Source organism: Salminus brasiliensis, chromosome 1, assembly GCF_030463535.1.
Source record: "Salminus brasiliensis chromosome 1, fSalBra1.hap2, whole genome shotgun sequence".
NCBI classification, from domain to species: Eukaryota; Metazoa; Chordata; class Actinopteri; order Characiformes; family Bryconidae; genus Salminus; species Salminus brasiliensis.
The window spans coordinates 61,406,034-61,416,836 of NC_132878.1; positions in this window are offsets into that span (position 1 = coordinate 61,406,034).

Genomic DNA, 10,803 nt, shown 5'->3' on the forward strand with positions numbered 1-10,803 from the left:
GGCACTGAAGTGCTCTTGCGTCTGAAGAATGTTGAACTGACATTCCTATTAAAGTGCTATTTTCCTCACATCACGATAACACCCAGGGCCAGAAAACAGCATACTTAACTAGATTGCTGACATTAAGGGGATCTTTGCAGAGAAACAAAAGCTATGCCCTTAAATAGTGTTTATATGTGGGAGGTCATAAACATGTAGGTCCATATACTCTCCCTTTGTCAGGAAACCAGACAGATTTTAATAAGCTGACTTTCCACAAAGCCAAATTCCACACAGAGTGAGAGTGCTCCAAAGCGTTGGAATTTGAAGAGCCTTTGTACCATCTTGTCTGGCTGCAGAGAAACACCTATTTCCACCAATCTGTAATGAATGCTACAGTTTAATGAAAATTGTCTACTTCCTTATGGTGTAATTGATTAGCCACAAAAGGATTGGTGTCAAAAAGGACCCCTTTTAGCTCCTATTGCACTAGAGGCTAACCCTAGTAAATAATAGTCACTCAAAATCTTTTCCATAAATGCATGCCCACACATTTCTTTCAAGCTACTCAAAACGTGTGTTTTCATAGCTTCCCACTTGCATGCCCGTGATCATGTCATCTTTATTCATTGTACCACTGTGTATTCAGCACTGAATACTGAACTGTGTATCAGTGTAATTTGACCAGAAAAGCAAAACCCTTCCCCCTTTTCCCTTCAAAACTGATCATTAGACATCAAAAGAGTAAATTTACATCCCAACAATATGATCCAGTTTTCTGCTAGTTTGATCATGGTTTGATATATTATATAGCTCCTGTGATATCACAGGATACGATGATTAATTAAGCCGATTTTATTTTTAAGCATTTTAATCTGATTGAGCGAGGTTGTCTGCAAAGGTGAAACTCCTTTTGAAGAGGTGGGTACTCGATAAGGCCAACTGTTGATGCCAGCGCAGGCCTGCATGATGAGAGTGAGTTGTACTGTTAATAGGTTTTGCTGCCTATGGACAGACACCTGTGAAAGTTAAAGCTCTAAAATCAGTAAAGAATGCATGATTTAAACCCGTAGGCTTTCCTTGGTGTGTGAATGCATTAATGTGCTAAATAATTATTTTAGAAGAAATCCTAATTTGCCTAAAGTAGCTTTCAATGGATCATTCTTTTTAAATAATTATTTTCTGTAAATTGAATGGTGGCTCAGTGGTTAGAGTGCCGGGCTATTGATAACAGGGTTGTGGGTTTGATTCCTGGGCTCTGCAGGCTGCCAGTGTTGGGCCCTTGACCCTCTCTGCTCCCTGGGCGCTCTGGGTGTGTGTGTACTCACTGCCCCTAGTTCACTAGTGTGTGTGTGTGTGTGTGTGTGTTCATTACCACAGATGGGTTAAATGCGGAGGACACATTTCGCTGTACATAGTACAGTGACAAATACGTGCACCTTTACATTACTGGTGGGTCAAATCAAATAATATATGAACTGGTCCAGGTCAGTTTCCATTTTAAGTTGATTTTAAATGTGCCCTAGAATGGAAAACATTCAAGTCAAACAACTGTGATGACCACTCCAGAATCTTCCAGGACTTCTTCTGAAAGCAAGCCTTGTTGGACGTTGAGGTATGCTTGGAATAATTGTCAAACTATGAAGGAGGAAGCAAATCAGATCATCACCAAGCCACTGCCATGCCTCTTCCTCCTTTAGACATACCGCTGATTCATAAGTCGGAAAAGTTCAAGCTTTGTTTTATCGCTTTACAGAACAGAATCCCAACATTTCTGTGTAAACTAGAACTTTTCATGTTTGGATCAGCAGTATGTCATGTAAAACTACATGACAGTCCAAAGCACATTACAGGACACAAATAACACATTCAAATTTTGCATAGCTTTAAATGTATCATAGGACAGCCATTCTATTTATGCCCTTGTTTACTCCTGTGAGAAGCAGGGAGGATGCTGAGAGCCATCAACTGGGGTTAGTGAATCAGGCAGTCAGCCACCAGCCCTTTAGTATGGATCTGACAGGCAACATCTCAGGGTTGCATCAAAGTTGACAAGGCTTTCCTCCTAATCCAGCATGGGCCACGTGCCTGGGCCAACAGAGGTCACAGTTACAGAAGCCACACTTACACTCTACCATCATTGACTTCACAATAGATCGCAGCTTCTGTATAGAGGAGAGGTTTTATTTGCAAGTAGTTTATATAGATCTAAATGTAAATAAGCTGATTCATGTCTGTAACTGTTAATGTTAAAGTCAAAACCATTAGAGGCAAGGCCTAGTGAAGACTGAAACCAGGACATATCAAGTCAAAACTTTGACCAAGACTTTGTAGTAGTCACGTTTAAATCAAAACCAAGACCAAATTTGATAAGAAAAGGTAAATCTTTTGCATTAATAATTAATTTAAATTAATACACAATTAACACATTAACTTGCCTCCCCTCTGACTTTTAGAAGAAAATAGTAAGGATAAAGATATTTCCTGTCATGTCCCTTTAGCACTATGTTCAACACAACAGTGTTTCTGTACCACTGCAATATTAATATAAACCTCATTAAAAGAAAAACTCTGCATTAGGCTTACTTGGTTCAGATTTTAACTTTATTAACAGGTATAGCAAAAAGGATAAATGTCTGTTCATTTGAGAATAGATATCTGACTATTCTTACAACACTACTAACTTTTTCATATTTTCTCAACTTCTATAGGGGATGTATGTGATGGGAGGGAGTGGGAGTCACTGCAGCCATGCCCACTGAGTGTTAGTGTTCAGTGTGAATTCAGCTAAAACATGAAAACAGGAAAGTGCTGTTGTGTGATTGACTGTACAAACAGCTTCAGCAGGAATTCAAAACTCTATTTTTTTTTTTTTTTACAGATTTTTACTGAAAGCTCAAGACAAAATAAGCTAATGGATTGCTGCAATTCTGGAATCCAGACACTGAAATGTGTGGGAGCTCACTGAGCGGTGAAGTCACGCTCTGAAAACATGTGGTAAAATATCAAGCAGTAGTTGTGAATTTGGCAGCATGTTAAGTTGGATTAAAAGGGAAAACTAGCAAAACCTGGATGAAGCAGTCTACTAAATGTGCTGGAAAACAGATATGGGTCTTTAGCCTCTCAACAAGTCTGATTTGAGCCTCAGTTAGCTAGATGCTCCTGGTTACACATGGAGCATGGACCATTGGTTCTTTTGTATTTTCGTTGGATCCCAGTCAAGTCCAACTGCCTGTAATTTGAGCGGATAATCTCTTGTTTTATCATTTTTTATTTATTTATTTTTATTTTTGAAAATTTAAATAACACTATAAATAAACTATGTATATGTGCACAGATATGTAAAGAAGTGTATATGGCTATTTAAAGACATATTGTGTTTTCAATAACCTCCTAAAAGGTTTTTTTGTTCCATTAGGGGAACATTATGGAGCTTGACCACTTTGTTGGTGTTATGCTAGAGCAGTGATGCTCAATTCTGGTCCTGGGAGTCCCCTGCCCGGCATGTTTCACGGGGCTTCCCTGCTTCGAAACACCCACCTCAAATGATCAGCTTGGTATTAAGCAGCTGCAGCAAGTAATACCCAATTAATCATGTAAATCAGGTGTGTTGGAGTACGGATGGTGGTCCCTGGTACCAGGATTGAGAACCACTATGTTACAGTTTTGAGAGTGCTGAGCGTTGAGTGATGGGCTGTATAATTGTAACTTTACTTTTTATGGGAGGAAGGAATGTGATGGAGCAGTTAGAGTCATTCCTTCTGACAGTGAGGACAGTAAGACTGATGTGAGTAGTGACAGTGAGGAAGAGTGGACACCAGAATCCGGTTTGAGAAACTGTTTAAGGAGTTTAGGGGGCAGAGTGCGGAGTGTGGGTGAGTGACTGTGTGTGCAAGCAGGCATAAACGTGACGGTTGTTAAAATATAAATGACTATTTTACATAAATAGCTTGTTTTCTCTCAATTCTGTTACATGTGTATGTACAGAATGCCATCACCTTTAGCACATTATTGCCTTGAAGCAACAAACCGATTTCTGGTGTATGGGGTTGAGGGACAAATGTTATGTTTTATAAATCAAGAAGGACCCCAAATTCCCCAAAAGTATGTGTGAAATATTATTTTCCCCCAAAACAATAAATACATGCCATAGAGGGTTTATGATTGCTCTTTTCTTTTAATCGGTTGATTTGAGGAAACAAAAAGTGAACACAATTTTACCCTTAACCCAAATGCAGTAAGGCAGCCAGTTAGTGTTTGGTGCCTGATATTTGCTTCATTTTTTGCACTAAAGCTATGAGATAATGTAGCTTACAAGCTAACAAGCTTATAACCAGCAATTAGCAACATTCAAACCGCTTAAGGTCAGCGTGTTTGATCATTGACTTCCAAGTGTGAAGAGCACACACTGTGGTGACACGACAGCTGTGAGATGAGTTGTTTTGATGGAGGATAAAGAGAAGCAGGACCGCATGCAGTTCAGTCTCCAGGTGCATCTGGCAGGGTGCAATGTGTTTCTGATTAGCATCTTCCTAAAGAGCAGTCGGTTCACTGTGCAAAAAAACAATAAGAACGGCCATTTTATATAGTAAATCATTTTGTTCTATTCACACATCATTTTGATTGTTTCATTAGAAAAAGAACAGTTCAAAGGAATGGCATTATTCATGTCCATGATGAGTGTATGTAAAGTTACTTACCGCAGCTGTCTGTCCACACATGTAATATACAGCAGATTAAGATGTCACCACAGTTAGTTGGAGTTCTTGCAAACTTCTCTATTTTGCTTTACCTTACCTTTAAAACGTCATCCTTTACAGTTGTGCCATTGCTTGACACATCTATAGCAAAGCTTGACGCACTTTGATTGACACAAATATAAAGTAAAGTTGGCAGTGCAGTGTAAAACAAATGAGAATGACTTTCATTATGTAACTATGTAATTAAATACTGTTTAAATTTTATTTTGAGGTTAACAGAAGCAATAATCCTTGGCTTCTGCAGGTTAATAAGGCTTGTTCTGTGTACAAAGACCATCGCCTAGAGCAGGAACCACCAATGTTCTCCGTAAAGGACCGGTGTGGCCTCATACGTTGTGTTTCTGCTTAATTGCAACTAAGCAGGAACACAATTTCCATTTGTTTAGTTTAGTTGGTCAGGTTATGATTGGTTGGGATGAGTCTTTGTGGACAGGATTGGTAAGTATCAAACTATAGGTGAGTCAACTGCTACAGAAAGTGCTTGCCATTTTTTGGGGGTTAACTGCTTTTGGAATTATTTAGAAATAATTTATTATGTCCTAATATTTATAAAAAATTACTGCTAAACATTCAGTCAGTGTATGTTTTTTTTTATATTTAACATTATTTACATTATTTGCAGTATGAAGACATGCTAGGGAGAATAACATGTATGGAATGGACATACTGGACAATAAACATGGGAATTTAATAACTGTCAACAACATGGTGCTGAAAAAACAGCTATGAAAGTATAGTATACAGTAGTCATTTCTGAATAATAGATATTACAGTTTATGAACAGTGTTAATTACTATAATTTATTATAGTGCAGGGATAGGTTATCTAGCATGTTGATCAGGTGCCTCTTTGTCTCTATTCTGCAGAGAAAGGCAAAGATTGTGAGAAAGATGGAGATTACATAAACTGTAGGCTAATGTGCAGAGTCAGGGCTCTGAAGCAGAGCTGGCATCTGGCTGCTGTCCCTGTGGCTTTTGCCACCTACAGAGATAGCACTATGTGTGTCTTAGTGAACCAAACCAACAGTAGTCTTCTATGACTGCAGTGGAGTGCTTCCCAAGCCCTGAGTGGATTCAACAGCCATGCTTGTTCAAACTTCACTGATTCAGTGTGTCAGTCATCATCAAGCCTGAAATGTTTTTTAGGTGGGACTGAACAACTACATGAGCTGCCTCAGGGCTCCTGAGGGCTGCTCTGTTAGTGCTCAGGGAGAACTCCTGGGCTCTGGGAAATTGCTGATTGCATGATGGACAAGGACAGGAAACAGATGTGGTTGTGCTTTACTTATCAAAACTGTTATTTTTTTTGTATGGACAGGAACCGAAACCGAATCAGTGAATAAAAGTGGCTACATTCTACAGTACGATATACTGTATCTGCTTGATTTGGCTACTTTGTGTCTTATTAGTGTATACCTACAGACAATTTATTGTGTTAGATTGTAGCCCTTTGTTCATTTTTAACCACATGGCCAGTCTTGACCAGATGTTTTAGGGTAGTGCTCTACCTAGCAGAAAACGTCATCAACACACACCACCATGCCAGTACCATGTCAGTGTCACTTCTGTGTTCAGAATATTCCAGCAACCAAATGATATGCAGTCGTCAGCAGACCTGTGGTCAGAAAATGCATAACAGCACCGGTGAGTAGAAGTACAAGGTAGGGGGATTCTAATAAAGTGGCCAGTAAGTGAAAGCACAAATGTAGTGGTTTCTAATGAAGTGGCCGATAAGTAAAAGTACAAGGAAGGGGTTTCTAATAAAGTGGACAGTGAGTGGAAGCACAAGTGTAGGTGTTTCTAATAAAGTGGCCAGTGAGTGGAAGCACAACTGTAAGGTTTCTAATAAAGTGGCCAGTGAGTGGAAGCACAAGTGTAGGTGTTTCTAATAAAGTGGCCAGTGAGTGGAAGCACAATTGTAGGGTTTCTAATAAAGTAGCCAGTGAGTGGAAGCACAAGTGTAGGTGTTTCTAATAAAGTGGCCAGTGAGTGTAAGCACAATTGTAGGGTTTCTAATAAAGTGACCAATTAGTGGAAGCACAAGTATAAAGGTTTCTAAGAAAGTGGCCAGTGATTAGAATCACAAGTGTAGGTGTTTCTAATAAAGTGGCCAATGAGTACAAGTACAAGGTAGGGGGTTCTAATAAAGTGGCCAGAATGGAAGAACAATCATAGGGATTTCTAATAAAGTGGCCAGTGAGTGGAAGCACAATGTAGGTGTTTCTAATAAGGTGACCAGTGAGTGTAAGCACAAATGTAGGTGTTTCTAATAAAGTGTCCAGTGAGTGTAAACACAAGTGTAGGTGTTTCTAATAAAGTGTCCAGTGATTAGAAGTCAAACTCATTCTCACTCATTTCTTGAAAGGAAGGAGGCAATCTGAAAGTGACCTTTAAAATCTCTCCTCTAGCAGAAGTGAATATTGATGTGGAAGAAAGTGCTCTATCTGATCTGAGTGATGCCTTATGTGCAGGTTCAATCACTGCAAATTGAGTCAAACCTTCAACAAACATTTTGATGTGAGTCAGTTCTTGTGCTGAGTGTTGCACCTTTAAACGAAGGGGCACTGTGACCTTGCTGTGCTCTTACCCTATTGTAATTTAGCCTCATGCACCTGATAATTCTGCAGAGTCGAGCTACTCGTCTCTAGTACTGTCACCAGCATACTAAACAATAAGAGTCCAGTAGTAAAATGTGCTGAAATCCTCAAAGCCCACATACATACACAAGGCACGCAAAAGACTGTTCACTGGCTTTCTTTTATGTTTAAAGTTTTCTTCTCATGATGGATCAACAATAATTTTCCGGTTGCGTAACGGTGCACCTACCAATTCCATTTCAGCCGCATCTCTTCACTTACTTATGCATGCACACATTTGACATTTCAAATCAGGAAAAAAAACACCCTGTGTGCACAACATGGCCTCTGCAGCTCCTTGCCTTGGTTGATTAATTAGGTTGATTTATCCTTTGGATGTTATTTAGTCCAGACGCAGGAGCTCCTTTCTGGTGTCCGTCAGAGCTTATGACTTTGAGCTTCCCTCTGAGATCAGAGGGGTTGACTGTGATTGACACACATGAACATCATGCTTTATGCACACTGCAGCAGTGCACCATCACACCGCCACAAGTGAAGCGCAGCCAGTCGTGCAGCAAGAAACCTCAAGTGCACCCAAAGTTTGAAAGACGGCGGCCTGCAAGAGGATTAAACCCTGGATCAGAATCAGGCTGAATTGGTCCCTTTTGTGGGCATATCTGAGGAATTTGTGTTCAGCTCGCAACACATGGCAGTGGAAATGATGTAGACGTCAATTTCTGAATCCTTCCATACAGAAACGCATTCATAAATAATAAAGACTGCAAAAATAATATCTTGGCATGTGAAATGATTTTAAATGTGCTCAATGTATCGAATAATTCTGATTTTGATTTTGTTGTAAGAATATTGAATATTGAACCTATTTGTAATTATTGTGATCACTTTCACGTCATTTTCTTTACAGTGAAATTGTCTTATTCCATTGGCAGATCATTTATCTTATCTTTAAATTATTTTAACCACACACAAGAAATAGAAATAGCTTAAATATCAACAAACATTTATTCGACACAGTGGTGGCATCTGCCATCTTTTATGGAGTGGTCTGCTGGGGCAGTAGCATCTCGACGGCAGACAAGAAAAGACTGAATAGAGCTTATTCTATGTGCAATACCCCCCCATGTGCAATTAAGAGTCATTTGCAATAACCTGTAAATAATATTGTTATTGCTATTTAAATTCTTATTTATATTGTGTATATAGTGCAAATTATTTATCTACATTTTTGTAACTGAGTGTCTTGCTATCCCTTTCTGCTGTGACACAGAGAATTCCCCCACTGCAGGACTAATAAAGGATTATCTTATCTTATCTTATCTTATCTTATCTTAATAACAGCCCAAAATGTGTAGCATTAGATACATTTAACAGCTACATTTAATATGTTTTATTTAAATGTTTATATATATATATATATATATATATATATATATATATATCTGTTCTTTTCATACCATGTCCATGCATTTGCTATATAATTCGGTATCACTCAGTATTATATTAACTCATATTTATAACATATATTATAACTCATATTTACTGAGGTGCCAGTGTGTTATCTGTGTCTACACTCATGGGCAAAAATAACAAGCATATGCAGTAAGAGCACTGTCAGTAGCCCATCTGGTTGCTGTCCAAGTTTACCATCCCCCCCTCCTCCACATTAATCAGTGGAAAAAGATCACCACTGACCAAATACAATTTGGGTGATATAGAGCATTTAGTGGTGAAAGGGGCATGGTAGTGTGTGTTGTGCTATATCAGCACTGTGGTTCTGACTTTACTAGGATGTGCTTAAGAGAACTGATCTAGGAGCAGATATAAGGTATATCCGTACAATACAATAGTGAAGATCCTAGATCATCATCTTCCTGAACACTTCTTGGTAATTTCATTTATGGCAAATTAGTTGTTCCAATATAATTTTGAAAATGTTGTAAGAATATTGTTATATTTCCTGTATTTTATTATTTCTTCCAAAATGGTATTAAAAAAACTTCATCCTGCTTTTGTTGTTTCTACCGTCTAGGGAAGATTTAGAGCATTGCTTTGAGGATTTGATTGCATTCAGCATTTAGTAAGGTCAGGATGACCAGAATAATCACCACCCCACCTCATCCCTAACTCCCCAACTCCCCAACTCATCCCAAAAGTATAGGATGGAGCACCGCCATCATTCCAGAGAACACAGTTCCTCCACAGCTCAATGCTGAGGGGGCTTTATACCCCTCTAGCCCATGCCTGTCATTAGTCATGGTGCCAATAGGCTCATGTTTACCTGCTCCAGAGATTCCTATTCTCTACAATACTAACATAAAGTAGCTGAATGCATTCATTAGAAGGGGTGTCCACGAATGTTTGGGCATATAGTGTATTTAAGCCAGCTATAGGAGTTTAAAATACTGTTATCTACTGGAATGATCTTCTTTCATAGACAGAACATTTACTTTGTTAAAGAAAACAGTTTCTGCCACAAAAATCAGATCATTTCACTAGAAAACTTAATGACAAAGTGGCTACAGTAAAATCTATCTGTTCTCTTATTGGTATATTTTCCTGTTCATTCTCATGATAGGAACGTACATATACTGACTAGACTAAATGTGATGTCGCTTTTGCGATTGTATGCATACAGGCTCAAAACTCTGACCGACACAGAACACGCATTTGTCCTTAAATGACAGCACACAGAGGCTTGGAGCGAACCAGCAGAGTCACACACTCAGGAGGCCGGAGCTCACGCTGCAGGCCAAGCCGTCCTAAAACAGCTTTATAGTGTCATCCGGCGCAGGACTGAAAGGACGAAAGCCCTGCAGTGCTCCTGCTGCTTTTGGCCAGCACTTTTTATTTGTCCACTCAAGACTTTGCGCTAAACAAATGGTGATGAAACCCTCCCCTCTCTGACCACAGGCTGCTGTATAATGGATGTTCTTTGTCAGCCTCTGGAAAGCCATTTATCCACACGACTGCCTGAGCTAGACTGGATGAGAGACGAGGGAGAGAGAGAGAGAGAGGGAGAGAATAGATTGTTGTGGTTTGGCCCATCCCACAAATTATATTGACAGGGGATAGTTTCAGGCCTGTGATGCATTGTGAGGGAAAAGGAGATTTTTAGACAGTGACTGGAAACAAAGTGCAGTTCAAAGCCTTTACAAAACAGTCCTATGGGCTTGTCGCCCAATATTGTAATAAATGGCTTCGGTTACGGAGGAGAACTGTAGCCTCTTTAGTAAATTGCTTTGGTTTCTATTTCAGTGAAACCCTTTCTTATGCCTCAGACCATTCTGTTCCACAGTAAAAGCCATTTTTCTCACGTGTGGATCAGCACTGCCACATGGTGGCTGTTGACAGCATACTCATGTAATTAGAAATATGCAAGAAGTACATGAGTTAAATATTACTAAGGTCACTGGTAACATCTCTATCTGGATTTCCAGCTCAATATTTCTGATTCTCATGCAATATCAA